The sequence below is a fragment of the Ixodes scapularis genome, unplaced genomic scaffold, assembly GCF_016920785.2.
Source record: "Ixodes scapularis isolate PalLabHiFi unplaced genomic scaffold, ASM1692078v2 PGA_scaffold3__209_contigs__length_174095766, whole genome shotgun sequence".
In the NCBI taxonomy this organism is placed as follows: Eukaryota; Metazoa; Arthropoda; class Arachnida; order Ixodida; family Ixodidae; genus Ixodes; species Ixodes scapularis.
Window position 1 is genome coordinate 53,136,068 of NW_024609868.1, and position 15,216 is coordinate 53,151,283.

Sequence of the window (15,216 nt, forward strand, 5' to 3'; positions counted from 1 at the left end):
TATTGTGAAATCTTGTTAATGAGTACTTTAGCTAAACAAACGTTCTAGTTGGCCTAGGAATTGGTCTATTAAAATATTTCTTGAGAATCTAATTTATTTAGATAAAACAGGCCGACGAAACAGCACTTTATTATGTTATCTACGTGATTATAGGGGACTTCTTCAGACTGCGAAGTTCACAAAAAGTTGGTCTACGAAAACCCAAACAGTAAACTTGTCATTTCAACTGTTTTTCGTGATCCAGCACATTGTTAATCATGTTGTGGACCTGATTTTTCACTAAGCGCTCATGTATTATGGTCTGTTACAACATAAGATGAGCGGTCGAATCTCTGACATGAGCTCGGGCCCTTCCACGCCACTCGGTGCACGCGCAGCCAAAGCCCGGCAGCAGGCAAGAAGCGCGTGCTGGGGACGGAGCTTCTCTTGACCTTTATTTCTATTCTAGCAACTATTGTCAGCGGGTACAGCCGTGAGTGATGGTAATCCTCTCTTTGCGCCAGACCAGTTGTTTCACTGCCGAACATGGCCGAAATTGACGAGTGGACGTAATCAGACGCATCTGGTGACCGTGAAAGTGCTCGCAATTCAGGCTCAACACCACCTCGTGGTTGTCCAAGTGACTCAGAAACATCGTGTCATTTGTTGTGTGCAAAAAGAAAGAAATTTCTGTCACAAAGTTAAGCGAAAACGGCATGAAACAGCCACACAATCGCCGTGCGCGTTGAAACTGAAACCAACCAAATTGAAGCAACCTCATGGCGGCGAGTGCACCAGCGCCCTCTACCCGACGGTCAGCCAACTACGGTTTTCTGGCCTACCCAGCTTTCTTGCTTCAGACACTAGCTAGGTATAAGCGCCGCCACCTAAGTAATAGAATAGCTCACGTTTGAACAATGCAGCCATCATTTCAAGGCATGCCCAATGTTTTTTTGTTTTTTTTCTGTCGCTAGATAGCGCGGCCGAACAAAACAGCACTGCAGGTTGCCTTAACACGCGCAGTCAAATTGTCTCAAAACAAGAACCGACCATCGTGGGTACAAGAAAAACAAAATACCGAAAAGAGGAGGAATTTTTTTTTCATAATTATAAGCACAAACAAACGCAGTCCTACAAACGCTGGGTGTAAAGTAAGAGACATTTAAATGTCTTCTAAGCCGACCACCCCCCCCCCCCCCCCCCAGGATAAAAAAAAATACAAAGAAATAAAAAAAAAAAGTAAGCACAAACGCAGTGATTCCTTTGAACGTAGAGAGCTTTCTTCGAACCTATTCAACGGGCACGCGTTCGCCTAAAGACTTATTTTTGGGCGCGTAGATATTTGCATCTACTCGTGCCAACGACGGGCGTTGAGCGCCCTTAGAGCAGAAGCTGGGCCTCACAAAAGGCGTCCCTTCCACCGGCACAACCTCGTCTCCAAAAGCGGCCCCTTGAAAAGAAGCGAGTCATCTGCCGGGAACACTCATCCGCTTCGACTCGCGTCGAACGAAAAACAGAGAACGAACGAAGGAGCGCAACCAACAACGAAGCAGGAAATCTTCCACGCAAACGTCCTCCATCGAAAGCGAGATCGACGGACCACGTTCTTCGGAGAACGCCTCTTCGAGAACACCCCTTTCCGCACGTCGTCCAAACATCCTCGTCTGAAACTTCGCATTGCGTATCGTTCGGCGGTGCCGAAATGCGGAGCCTGCCTTTCTTCTTCCAGCGTAGGGTGCTTGCGCAAAGAACGTCTGGAGATAAGAACTCCCCCAGGGAGGTTGGCTGTTCATCAATATCGGCGAGCGCGGGGCCCGGGGCATTCGGAAACGTGCCATCGCGTGGAGCGATGAAGAAGTCCTGAACGTCTCGGAACTGCCTGCATTGGAAGGGCCGCGTGAAATATCGGTGTTTGCCAACCATGAAGAGACAACCGTCTCAGCGGAACCTAGGTGTGTTCTGCATTTATAAATTATCGCGACTGTGTTAAGGAACAGTTTGGGATAAGTTTTATCGCCGTCTGGAATAGCGAATACGCAAATTAAGTGTGAACACTAAATTTCGGCTACGAGTTTCAAATAACCAAATGAAGTGAGATATACTGTAAACGACTTAATTTTCGCGTAGACCTAATTTTCGTGAATTTCGCGAATCGCCTACAATGTGCAAAAAACAGGTCCCGCGAACGATTCCTGTAAAATGCAAATACATTGGAATCTTTATTGAGATCCCACGGCGTTGTGAAAATTAGAACCCAAGAATTATTTCAAAACTTCAGCTCTGACCTAAATCGCGAAATATTAAGCCCGCGAAAATTGAGTTGTTTACAGTATTCTATATCAAACTGCGCTCCAGCAGTCTTCTACGTGAAGCGAAAATCTGCGCTACAGAAATCGTGAATCCTGGCTTCTGTCCTCAACGCTGTCGGCCTTAATACGGACCGGCTTGAGTGCAGGCGTCTAATCGCTACTGGGCGATCTTCATTAAATGACCTCATACTGCAATGGATACATTTCCTACTGACAGCTATAATCATTCACGATTTCTAATAAGTTTCTGATAAGTTAATTAAGATGCCGTTACCGTACAGAAGCCGTCTAGGCACGCAGGTGCCTGGAGATCATTTATGCCGAAACAATGGACCTTTTTACAATAACGAGCGTGGTCTGGCGGTTTTTGTGCGAACTAAATTAAAAGCAGCAAAAAAATATTTATTTAATGTTATTGTGTGTGTTTTGTTCCATCTAACTGTCACGTCGTGATTTTTTTTTACCGAAATTTTCACATGCCATTCACTTGCCAAAAGCTACGCGATTATTAACATTTGTTTTTCTAATTATTATTTTTTCGAATCCCAAACATAGTCCTACTGTTTTCCTGAAAACTACAATCTAAAAGCTCATCAGGAAAAAAAAAAGCTTTTGTTTTGCATTATTATTACAGTGTACTAGAATAAGGTGTAGTGTTGGGACGTGACCGGTTCAAGTGAAGCGCGTGGTGTTGATCGTGACAGGTGTCGATACCAGGGCATCGCTAGAAGGGTGGTAGGGTTGTAAGCATGCGCCGCGATATAACGCGTTGCGAACGGTTGCGAACGCGCGATGCAATATTCGTCAAAATTTACGGGCTAAAGTGAATTTTACCATCGTGATGGCTGCAGCGCTATGGTGGCTAGAAGGGGGGAGCTGTCAGCATCGTGTAGCTTGTCCGTGTGTGGCAGCGCGCTAGTATATCATGACGACGACAGGGGGCGCGCTCATCGACTCTGAGGTTGGAGGACAATTTATTTTCTCTAACACAGTGTATAGAAATAGCGCAAAAAGAAAACAGACAGCTCTGGCTGGCATTTCTGGATATCAAGGGTGCCTATGACAATGTGAACCAAAGAAACCTGTGGGACATAATGGAGAACTTAAACCTAGATGAAGGACTAACAGCACTATTAAGGAACATTTACAAAGATAACAAGGTGATTATAACATGGGAAGGAAAGGCGACAGGGAAAATAGAGATAAGACGAGGCCTTAGGCAGGGGTGCCCGTTATCGCCTTTGCTGTTTATGTTGTATCTGAGAGGATTGGAGGATAAACTAGAGAAGAGTGGGCTTGGGTTCAACCTTTCTTACAGTAAGCTAGGCCAAAAAATTCAACAATCCTTACCGGGATTGATGTATGCGGATGATATTGTACTAATGGCTAACAACAGGACAGAGTTGCAGGAATTAATGAGCATCTGTGGTAGGGAAGGAGAGGAATTAGGTTTAGAATTCAGTAGCGAAAAATCGGCAGTCATGATTTTTAACGAGGATGAAGTTGAGAGGCTGAAGATACAGAATATTACAGTTGAGAGAGCTAGTAAATACAAGTATCTAGGAGTATGGATATGTGGTGGTGCAGAATATCTCAGAGACCATGAAAAGTATATAACAGGTAAGGGCAACAGAAATGCAGCTGTAATGAAAAATAGAGCACTTTGGAATTACAACAGGTATGAGGTGGTGAGAGAGATTTGGAAAGGGGTCATGGTGCCTGGCTTGACTTTTGGAAACGCAGTGCTATGCATGAAATCCGAAGTGCATGCGAGACTAGAAATAAAACAGCGCGGAGTAGGTAGACTGGCTTTGGGGGCACATTGCAAAACGCCAAGCCAGGGAGTACAAGGAGACATGGGATGGGCATCATTTGAGAGCAGGGAAGCGGTGAGCAAGGTAGAATTTGAGGATAGGTTGAGGCAAATGGACGGGGAGCAATGGGCACGAAAGGTTTTCAGCTATTTATACATGAGGAGTGTAGACACAAAGTGGAGACAGCGCACTAGGAAATTAAGAGGAAAGTTTTTGGGCTATAGCGAAGATACGGAAGAGCAAGTCTCAGTTAAGAAGAAAGTTAAGGCCACAGAAAGAGATTGGTGGCTAGAGGGAATGCAGACAAAGACGGCTCTGGAAAGCTATAGATTAAACAAAAGAGTTATTGCCAAAGAAAGCATTTATGACAATTCTAGGGGAAGCTCATTGCTGTTTGAGGCAAGAACGGGTGTTCTGCGAACCAGAACATACAGAGTGAAGTACCAGGAAATTGATAGAGTGTGCACTGCTTGTGGAGAGGAGGACGAGACGGCTGAGCACTTGATACTCTACTGTAAAGGGCTTCACCCTATGCCTACCGAAGACAACATAGATTTAATAAAGTCATTAGGTTTTAGAGACAGCGAAGGGAGAGTGGATTTCAAGACTGTAGAGATTACCAAGCAAAGATTAAGTGAATGGTGGCAGAAATCGAGAGAAAACTAGGTATTTTCTTATCCACTGATGGCAAGGGGGTTTCTTAGCCTCACTTTCTTGGCACTGCGGAGTGAATATAGATTTCACATTTAAATATTCTAAGCTTAAATGGTAAAACAAAATGGCTAGGTGGCGTAAGCTACCGCCCGATCCAAAGGGCTCAGCCGTATTCATCCATCCATCCATCCAGGGCAGAAAAGTCACATCATCATCATCATCATCATCATCATCATCATTAGCATCATCAGATACCAATGCGGAGCGCAACTTCGTCTGCTTCTTTTGTAGGGGTTGTGGGGACTTCAAAACGCCGAGCTCTGATTGGCTCTGGTCGAAGGATAGTGGGTAGACCTCGAGGCAGCTTGCCTTCAGGTCTACCCACTATCCTTCTATCACAACCAATCAAAGCTCGGCGTTCTGTCGTTACCAAAACTTTTACAAAAAAAGAAGACGAATTTGCGCTCCGTATTGCAGACTCCGCGCCCGGGAAGGCTGGTTCGCGTCGTCAGAAGTGCTCGTTTGTGGTGCTTTCCCAAAAAGATTGCCCCATGCGTCCAAACTACTGCGATAGAAAAGCGGCAAACACACTGCTTTGCTATCGAATGCACCACGGTGTACGTTTCTGCAAGAAAGAAAGAGAAGAAGGCCTCTCTCTTCGCCATTCCCGACGACGACGACGACAAAAAAAAAGCATCGGCCGGTTGGTTCTTCCGTTATATTAGCCAGGTGTCCAAAATCAGCATAGTTTAGCTTTGAAGGGTATTTTTACCAGCTCTTATCGGGGGCACGCGATACTTAGTCGCGGACGTCGCGGAGCAAGAAAGCACCCAAATCGCACCGAACGTGGGCGGATGACGCATCAAAGGGAAGCGTCTGCAATAAACATCCACATGTTGGTGAGGAGCTATTGGCGGCGAGATGTTTCGGTGGCGCCCTCCCATGGCTTTTTCTCGTGACGTCATTACCTTACGAAGAACAAGTTCAAGAGTGTTTGTAATTAACATGATGAAAGCTTGAAACCATTGCCCTCTCAAAGCGACACTGCCAACTCCGTCAAAATTCAAGCTCTTACATTCCTCGTATTTCCATCTATGAAATCCTTTGCCGACGTCATAGTCAGCATTCGGCCAATCGTGACGACTGACCACAGCGACACTTTAGATCGCGCATGTCGCCAATAGTTTCCCATGTTTCGGCCTTAAACTCGTCAGTGGCTGGTAGTAGCTCGAAAGACGCGAACAGAGTTTAGCGGGATTTCGATGGCTCGCTCGTATCTGTTCGCCGAAGACTCCGTGAGAGGAGGAGACGGGAGCGCGCCAGGAGGTCAGAACGCTGAGCTCTGGTTGGAATGAATATAGTGGGCGCACGGACCTAAAAATACAGCTGCCATTGTCTCCACTGCACTCGTCGAACCTGTTCGAATCCGAAAGCCAAACGCCGGACGCAGGCGTTCGGTGTTCGAAGGCGTTCGACGATTGCAGTGTCGACAAATGTTGCCTTCGTCTCTACTGCACTCGTCAAACGCCTTCGAATGCGAAGGCCATACGCCGGACGCGAAGCAATCTTGGGTGTGGGCTCATAGGCCCCTTCTGACGTTGAGTTTCAATCCCCTCACCTGCCCGTTTCGATCTGGATGAGTAATGCACAGGCGTGCGGCCGTGTATCACTACTGCGTGATGCGCGTTAAAGACCCCAGGCTAGCGGTTGTACTGCACTAGCTAAATTGCTCATCTTCAGCTGGGAGACTCGTCGCCCGTTGAGGAATACCAAGTTCTTGGCTTTGTACAAACAGTCCCTACCCCCCCCCCCCCCCCCCCCCGCCCCCAATGTTTCTGAGGTTGAGCGCAGCGAACGGAGCGTAGAGTATAACGCGCGCCTTTGATTGGCCGGCGAGCAGGAACTCGATATCTGCGATCAATCAGTATCCGTATGCCTGCTTCGCTACGCCAAGTTTGCTGCGCTCAACGTTGGAGTGTAACAGAGCCTTAAGTGTCGACAGCAGCGCAGCGTTTAAAAATTGGAAATAATAATCTCACACGCAGTCTCTTGTGAAGAGGGGGGGGGGGGGGGGGCGCTGCGCATAAAACAAGATTCTTGCATTTATTAGCAGTCTTGACATCGGTGTTGTTCTTGGAGCTTCGTGACTATGCTTTTCTGACGTTCTTGCACTACGGTATATGCAAAGGTTTCTAAAAAAAAAAAGGGGGGCTCTTGCGAAAAGATCAACTTCCCTACTGTGTCATGGCGTCAGCATAAACAACCATGGCGGCTCTCATGGAACAGAGCAGACACTGGTCTGCAACTGCCACGTCATGTTTTTTTTTTCGGTCTGGCTTTTCAGAAGCCACGTATCTGACAAGAACTTTGCTATTTTTAAAATTAATTTAATAATTAGATTTAGTGACTAGTCATTTGTTACTTCGTTAGTATTTTTTATCTACTTCGCGGACGTTTTTACACCACACCCTACAAGGGCCAAAAACAACAACAACCACAAATATTCGAAAACTACAATAATTGGCTGATGAAGGGTATTTCTAGAGTCTACCACACCCGAAATGTTTTCTTTGACTTTCTTCATACACAATATGCTGCATCTCTCAAAGGCTGATGACGTTATTGTTTATTATTCGTATGCGCTGTATATTCGAGCATTGTTCCTTAGGTGCCAGGCCGAACTTTGAGATTCACCAGACGAACAGCCCATTGTTCATTGACGTGTATCTTGGGTGACGGGATGCAAATAAAACATTATTACCGTTCTCTTTCCTCCTTCAGTTTGAGCAACCAACTGCGGAGCAAGAGAACGATATCACTGTACACGGCGTTCCTCGACGGCCGCTGAACGAGAAAAAGCAATCACACTGTTCACGCTTCGCCGTGTCACTAATGATGCTAGACGATATGAATAAAAACAAGTCAGCCGCGTAGCCCCGGCACACTGCAGACAAACATGATGAACACGATCAGAACACGATCAGAACGCGACTTGGTTACTTAGCTGCTACTTGTACCACGGAGCGGCTGCCCTACAGAATTGGCGGCAGCGCATTGGGAGCGAGAGCAGACGCGTGCGCGGAGGGAAACTAGAAAAAGGTACATTGAGCCAACGAACAGAGCTGGTCTAGCTCTAGCCGGCCTCGCAGTACCACAAAAGGTGGTATCTACCTCGAACAAGAACGTTCGGTTCATAACGACCCATCGGGAGAACACCAACGTCTTTCTCAGCGTCCATAAAACGAACTAGCAAAGGGGCCATATAACGTCTCGCACTACGCTACGTTAACCTCGCGATGAACCGCGGCTGATGCCAAGAGCCATCCTAGCCAACCCAACGCCGTGATCGCACCACGTGACTACGCGCACTGCACGCCGCTGTGCCCCTCCCGAATGTCACGTGACCTTCAAACGGCATTGGAATGGCATCACTAGCCTTTAGCGTCCTGAACGGTCAAACTTAAAGATCGGAATATAGCGGTAGCTTACACTTCGTTTCCCTCTTCAGCGGACTAAAGCGGACGCTACAAACCATCCCAGCCAATCCAGTGCTGAGAAGACGTCTCACGTGACATTTCACCCTGCCATCGCTGGGTTCCTCCCCAAGGTTACACGTGACGCCCATGCGACATTGCAGTATTGGCTCTGGCGGCTCGTAGCCTCCCTCGAGGTCCATCGTCAGGTAAAAGGGAGAGTAGTAGTCCGTCGACATCTGCGAAGCGACAACGTCCCTGCGCAAAGAGCTCTTCCTAACAAAACTCGACTATTCGAAGAAGGCGCGATAACGCTCGCGTAATGCACGCTACTAGCCGGAGGCCTGACCGCTCTCGCGCACTCACCTGCGCGACCAAACCCGAGACCGCAAGCTTATCCTTTCCGCGAAAAGTATGTCTCGTTTCTGGCCGAGGTTGGCACGCAGGCGCGTGAGGCGGCGTCGGCAGCGTACCGGGGGCGGGGCTGCGGAGACTATAGCTGGAGCGCGAAGAGCGTCGCTGCCAGCGAAAACTGATAAGACAGCTTCCGTTCTCGGAGAACGAACGGCGCGCGGCTTCATTCTTCCGCTCGGCAGGTGCCAATAAATATGGCGCTCCGGGGCAGCTGCCATTGTGAGGCGTCCCAATAAACTGTCTCCCCAAAGACGGCGCCGCTACGGGAGGGAGGGAGGAGTACGCCGTTGGAAAACGGATGGGCTCCGGCTTCCAAGAGAAACGAGAAGGGAGGACCCAGAGAGCATTGTGGCGGAAAGTGTCGCTTAAACTTTCGCGCTTCTGAACCCTTTTGTCTATTTATATTCCTTTTTTTTTTTTTTTGTACTACCCACGTTCGTGTTTTCTTTCTTTGTTTTCCCGTACTGAAGAGTACGCGATTGCGTCGGGTAATTAGCGAAATGGGGCTCCGCGTGGCTCTAGCGCGCGGTTTCCGCATGACGTTTTTCAGGTGAGTTTGATACTTCGTTCTCCTAGAAATTTTTTTTTATTTTTTAGTTAGAGTTTGAGTTTAGAAGTGTCGTCTTACGGGGTCTTGTATTACAAAAGTTTCCTTCCGTTTTATTTAGGGTTGAGCGTTGATCATACACTATATGATTTTTGCAATAAACTAGCTTCGCGCAGGAAAGATTTCCAGTCTTTCTTTATTTTTACGTTTCTTACCTGGGCGACAAATTAGGCACCCGCCCTTTTCGTGTTTGTGCCATCTTAATTACCAGCGCCAAGTTTTTATTCCAAGTTCTATGTCGACAACCTTTCCTTTGTCGTTTCCTATATATCGCAGGATTGAAATAACCTTTCTGGATTGTTCGACATCATCACAGACTCTTCGCTTAAAAAATAAAAAGTGATTTACCAGTTATTAGTCATTTCTTGAGCGTTTCTAATTTGTGTTTTCTTGTGGTTCCAACTGTTCCTTTCTGTAACGCCTTGGGGAAACAGTAAACAAGTAAAGAAATACATAAATAAAAAGCATTCAGTGTTCACGAATACCCAAAGACTGGTGCGGGTTTAGCAGGTAAGAAGCGTCATCGTTTCTTACCGGTGGTAGTTCAGTGTTTTTGTGGAGACAGCACATCTATGGTCATTGGCACATTGAGAAACGCAGGGAACGAACGTTTTCGAGGTCCCAATATTTCTCCGCAGCTAATGAGACTGCTGCGTTACCCACCAGTAACGCCCAAGTTTATAATTATTTCCATATCACGCGTTTCCTCGAGGACAATATGAAAATTATCCGTGACGCATGAGCCACGACATCACCTTCTACGACCGTAATAACCGGTGAGCTGATTAATCTTTTTATGTGAGAGTAATCGTCAGTCAATAACCTCACTTGAAGGTTTGTAGCGAGGCATAGTACTGTGCTTTCAAAGTGGGCGTATGTGCGTTTGTGTTGTTTTTTTCTGCTTAAAATTAATGTGAGTTGGAACAAACTTTAGGTATAATACCTCGAGTCATCAATTTTATACACGTGTTTTATTTGCTTTTTTTTTTGTAAATGCAAGCGTAAGCAAAATTAAAATTAAAAAAAAAGAAAACTGGCCAATGCAGTGAAAAAATTATGAAAACGCAAGCAAGGTGGAGTGCGACTCCCGCAGTTGACTTAGACTTAAAACAGAACCGAAGAAAAGACAAGCACACACAACAACTTAAGAAGAAAACAAATATGTTGAGAAGCTATGACTGCTTGCATGTTTTTTTTTTGTATTTTTGTACTGCTTCGAATCTGTGGTTCAACATAAAAATTAAATATCTATTTTGTCTTGTTACGACACGCACATCCCGAGTTGTCTCTCGTTTACAACGAGTACAATATTGGCGTTCACGCTAAAAGAGTAACTTAAGCGCGCCATAACTCAGAGACCCCAAACTCTGTCGTTTCTTATTGACCTTATTTCGACACTGGACGTACTTATATCTTTTATCTTAAGCTCCGAAACCATTTCGTGTCCGATATTTATATCCATGTTTTGTTCTCCTTCACCTATGAATACAATCGAACAGCACTAACTTGTTATTCAAGAAGGTTCAAAATTTAGGTAGTCAACTGGTTCCTCCTAACTCATTCGTATTTTTTTCTGACTTCCCCCAAACTTACGATATTTAAAGTTGTCTGAGAAACTAAGACCGGACGAAGCTTGAGTCAAAAGTATCGCTTTGTATTATATTTTTGTAAACTGGCATCATTCGAGGCTTCTCGCGTGAACATAAACTTGATGTTAGTGTTCCTCGAGTGTTCTTGCAACCATGGCTCACGTTTTTTTTTAAACAAGGGTCGCTTTGGGTTACGTTGAAGTTACTTCTTTTCTTTTTTTTAATAAATCCCACCGATATAAGCACCAACTCATTCTTTCGAGTTACGTCGGAAAGAATAATACCACGGTGTTTGGATGAGATTCCATGTTTTTCAATGGATTACACTTTGAAGGTTTAAAACACAAAATGGAACAAACAAAAAAATAATAAGAGGCTGTACTTGATGCCTTTCTTGGACTTTCATGGCTGTTACTTCACGGAAGTTAAGCACAACCACACTTCAAGCTCGATTTTTTTTTTATTTCTGTGTGTTGCATATGCGTATGTGGTAGCGCGTGCCGGTCATGTATTCCACTCAGAATTTAGTTGATAAAGAGGCGACAGAGCCGGAACTATCTTTCAAATGACCCATTCAACTGGCAATTTCAATATTAAAAATATTACCGTCTTTTTTTTTTTACTTTCTTCAACATAGTTTATTCGTCAGTGGCGCATAAGAAGTTACGCTCACTTTTATGTTCTTATGTGCATTACGTTTCTTTGATTGCAAGGCCTCTAGCTTTTTAGTGTTTCTCTTAAGCAGTGAAGTGGTAATTATTTACATGTGTATAATTGAGTATGTCGGTGTCTAAATTACGCAAACCAATTAAAAGAGAGAGACATAGAAGAAAATACGTAACATTCAAGTAGTGGTGGTAGAAAAATTACGCCACGAATTATATTTGAATATAAGGAGTTCGACGAAAGCTAGAGTTAGTTCCGGTGACTTCCGGTGACTCCCGGGAGGTCACGTGACCCTCGTGGGGTGACGTGACCTCACGGTTACGCCGACGGCGACGGCGATGCCGCTCGGAGGAAGGAGTAGCAGGCAGGATAAGGAGGTGAGGAGGAAGGAGGAGGGGTATACCCTCCCTTCAATACCCTTCCCTCATCCTCCTCCATGAGATGCGTTCTAATTCGGCGCTACTGAGAGTTGTAAACGGCTTTCATTTTTTCCCCTATTTTTTAAACTAGATTTGTTTGACGTGTACAAATGTATGTCGTCACATTTATATTCAAATGCAAGACACCTTAAGCATGGTTCGCCCTACTATACGCTCAATGGTAAAAAGTGGAAAATAAATAAGCAATAATAATAACAATTTCACCCCTGGAAAGTGTAGATCGGCTTTCCCACGTTATATGTGTTTAAACGGCGAAGAAAGCTCTACAGGCAGTGAACTGGTTGAGGAAGTTTTCCGGGAATTAGGTGAAAGCACAGACAAGAAAGACCGATAGTTTTCTATATTTTTACATCGGCTTAATTTATATTCAAATAATCAGGTTATTTCATCGAATAATCGAATATAAACACAAGGTAAGCAATAAGCAATGTCTAAAACAATGTAGCCTCTAAAGATTTAAAACTAGCTTCCCCTCATCCAGGATATGTCTGCGGCGAAGAGAGCTTTACAGGCGGTCAACTCCAAATAGGAATGTTTGTTGTTTAGATGCCCGAAAACCTTCATGACTAAACACGCGAGTAGAACAGGTCATTCCCAACGCTATTTATGACAAAATAATATATATATATATATACATATTTCCATAGTTTATTAGTATATATATATATATATATATATATATCCTAATAAGCTATGGAAATATGAAGAAATTGGCACATTTCCCGGAATAAAAACTGATCTAACCGAAACACGGTTGTTTACGTAGTAGGGGACTATGGAGGAAGACAATACCTTTCCGCGGGAAATCTCCGTGTCCTTCTCTAAGCGACGCCATCAATGCCGGCAAACATCGTTATTAGCAGCGCGTCCGCTTTCCCATCGCCGGGGCGTTTTATTCAGCAACAGGCTCGAACGAGGACCGGTAGCCGAAAATCACACTCCTCCAATCACCGCAGCACTCCACCCTCCTCCTCCACCCTTTCCTTCTTAACCACCAGCGTCGCCGCCGCCGACGTCCGCACACTGCCTGCGCGCTCAGAAAACACCTCCTTCCAAAGAAGCGGCCCGATTGTGCGCTCGCATAAGGCGCTTCCTCCGCGATTTCTTTGTCCTCCAAGAATGCTCTATTCCCCCCTCCCGTTCCCCGTTGAAGTCTCGCTGGTCGTTGGTTGTTTTTGTTGTCGGTTCCGCACGTCTCCGTCGTCTCTTCTCTCCGCGGAATTTTCACGCGTTGGTCCGCTCAAAATCGACACGCTTCCACAGTTCGCGATCAATAACCTCGCAAAATGCGTTTCTCTTCTCCTTCTCTCCTACTCCTCCTCTCTCGCTGTCTCTCTCTCTCTCTCTTTCTTTCTATCTCGCTCTCTCTGGACCGCTGTAGATCTGCACCGGCTGGGCTGGAGATAAGCTGCGACGCTCGACTACGGGACTACGAGTAGATCATTGCTTCTTTTATTTATGTATTTTTATAACTTTTAGTGGGACATCGTCACTAGCTTCCGGTCTGAACTCGTGTTCGAAAACGCGCGACCGCCAAGTTAATCAGCAAAAATACTTGGCACTCCCAGTACAACACCGGTGCTCTCGTCGTTATCCTTTAAATTCACAACAACTCACATTTTACGTTTGCTTCCTTCTCATTAAAAAAAAACAAAAAAACTAATTGATGTTTTACACGTGTGCGACAGACCAAAATATGCAACCACATACAAAAAAAAAAGTGCACAATCTTGATATGTTTTCTTTTCCGTTCTTCCTCGCCTTTGTTTGTTTCCTTTCTTAGTTTTTATTTTAACAGAATATTTCGTGATTTTTTTTTAAAGATTGACCGTTTTCATTAACGTGCTATCTTGCAGGAGGGAACACCAATGTCTGATCATTACACCAACAAATATCGCGCTTGAAGCCGAGCGAACAGCATAGTTTTGACATAAGTGCTGATTGTCACATCTCTGTAATACACTGAAATATACACGCAAACTAAAAAGGCTGTGTTAATTGTAAGATATCCGCCAAGGCCGAGAACGAAAGAAACCGGTTACTCTTTTTTTATCGACGAAATGTGTAGTCGCCTTCCAGAGTAGAGAGACGTTAGATATTTCGAAAACAAAAATACCTAAGTTAAAACGTCTAAACTCGTTGCTGCTACTCCAATAACATATGATCAACATCCGACCTGCGAGATCTTAGCCTCTATCGGAAGAAAAAACAAAAATAATACACATAAAAAAGCAAACGTTCGCGCGAGCCGCGCTCACGGCAGCCATACCCCGCATCCTCTTGTCGGCAATGTCACGACCGCACATCGCCGCAGCGGCAACGTCGAAAGCCCAAAAGACGCCGCAACGAACAGGCAACCCGTGCCGAGCCTTCCTTACCTGTTCAGTCAGGCAAGGCGCCGACGGGATGAGACGGACGCCTCCATGCGAAGTTAAGCCTGACACCGGGCTCCGTGTCGCCACCGGAACCGCCGTAGAGCCCCGCTGTCCGCTGCGTGCGGCGGAAACCGCCGTGTGGTCGCCTCGGCACGGGCGTCACTGCCACCGACGCCAATGCAGCGGTCAAAAGACTTCCCGCTGCCTTCCTCCCGACACCGACGGGAGACGAGCCGACCGAGATGGCTGCTGCCGCCGCTGCTCACTCCCCACACATCGGCATCGAACCGCACAACGCGCCCCTTGATGCGACGGTGCCGCGACCGGCCGGGGGGGCGTACTGCTCTCCCACCGGGATCTCCCGTCCGCTTCTTCGAGGAGTAGGAGACAACTTGCGGTGGTGACGGAAAGGTTGCGGTCGCGGCTCGACTCAACTGAGTACGGCGGAAACGCGGGAGGCAAAACCAGCTGCGGCACGCGGGCTCGGCGCCACAACACGGCACGGCAGGGGGAAAGACCGGGCAAGCGGCTGCAGGCCTCGCTCGCGGGGCGGGAACCGCAGTTCGCGTCGCCGGGGGGAGAGCCTTGGTTCGGCCTAGCTCGCAGTCGCAGCTCGGGTCGAACCGGAACCGAGGCGGAGGCGGACGGATCGGGCGGCGAGGAGGCTCCCGGAACGCCCGGCAGATGGAGCCGCCGGCCTGATCCTTTGTTGATCGTCTCCGCTGCTCGATATTTGCCTGGGTGTCTGTGCCTGTTCGTGTGTGTGTGCGTGCGTGCGTGCGTGCGTGTGTGTGTGTGTGTGTCTGTGTGTGTGTCTGTGTGTGTGTGCGCGTGTGTGGGCGGGGTCGGTTTTACTTGAGGATTTCTTCGAATAGTATTGTTATAGAGAGGGATGA

The 15,216-nt window shown here is 46.5% G+C and overlaps 1 protein-coding gene across 1 annotated transcript in view; it reads right to left on the reverse strand.

Annotated features, from left to right (window-relative positions):
* The window catches only part of LOC8029493 (glucose transporter type 1), a 162,821-nt gene extending 147,904 nt beyond the window's left edge, over window positions 1–14,917 (reverse strand). The window contains exon 1 of the mRNA XM_040503881.2: window positions 14,324–14,917. The gene's annotated coding sequence lies outside the window, so the exon portion shown is untranslated. The remainder of the gene's footprint in view (window positions 1–14,323) is intronic.
* Window positions 14,918–15,216: the final 299 nt, after the last annotated feature.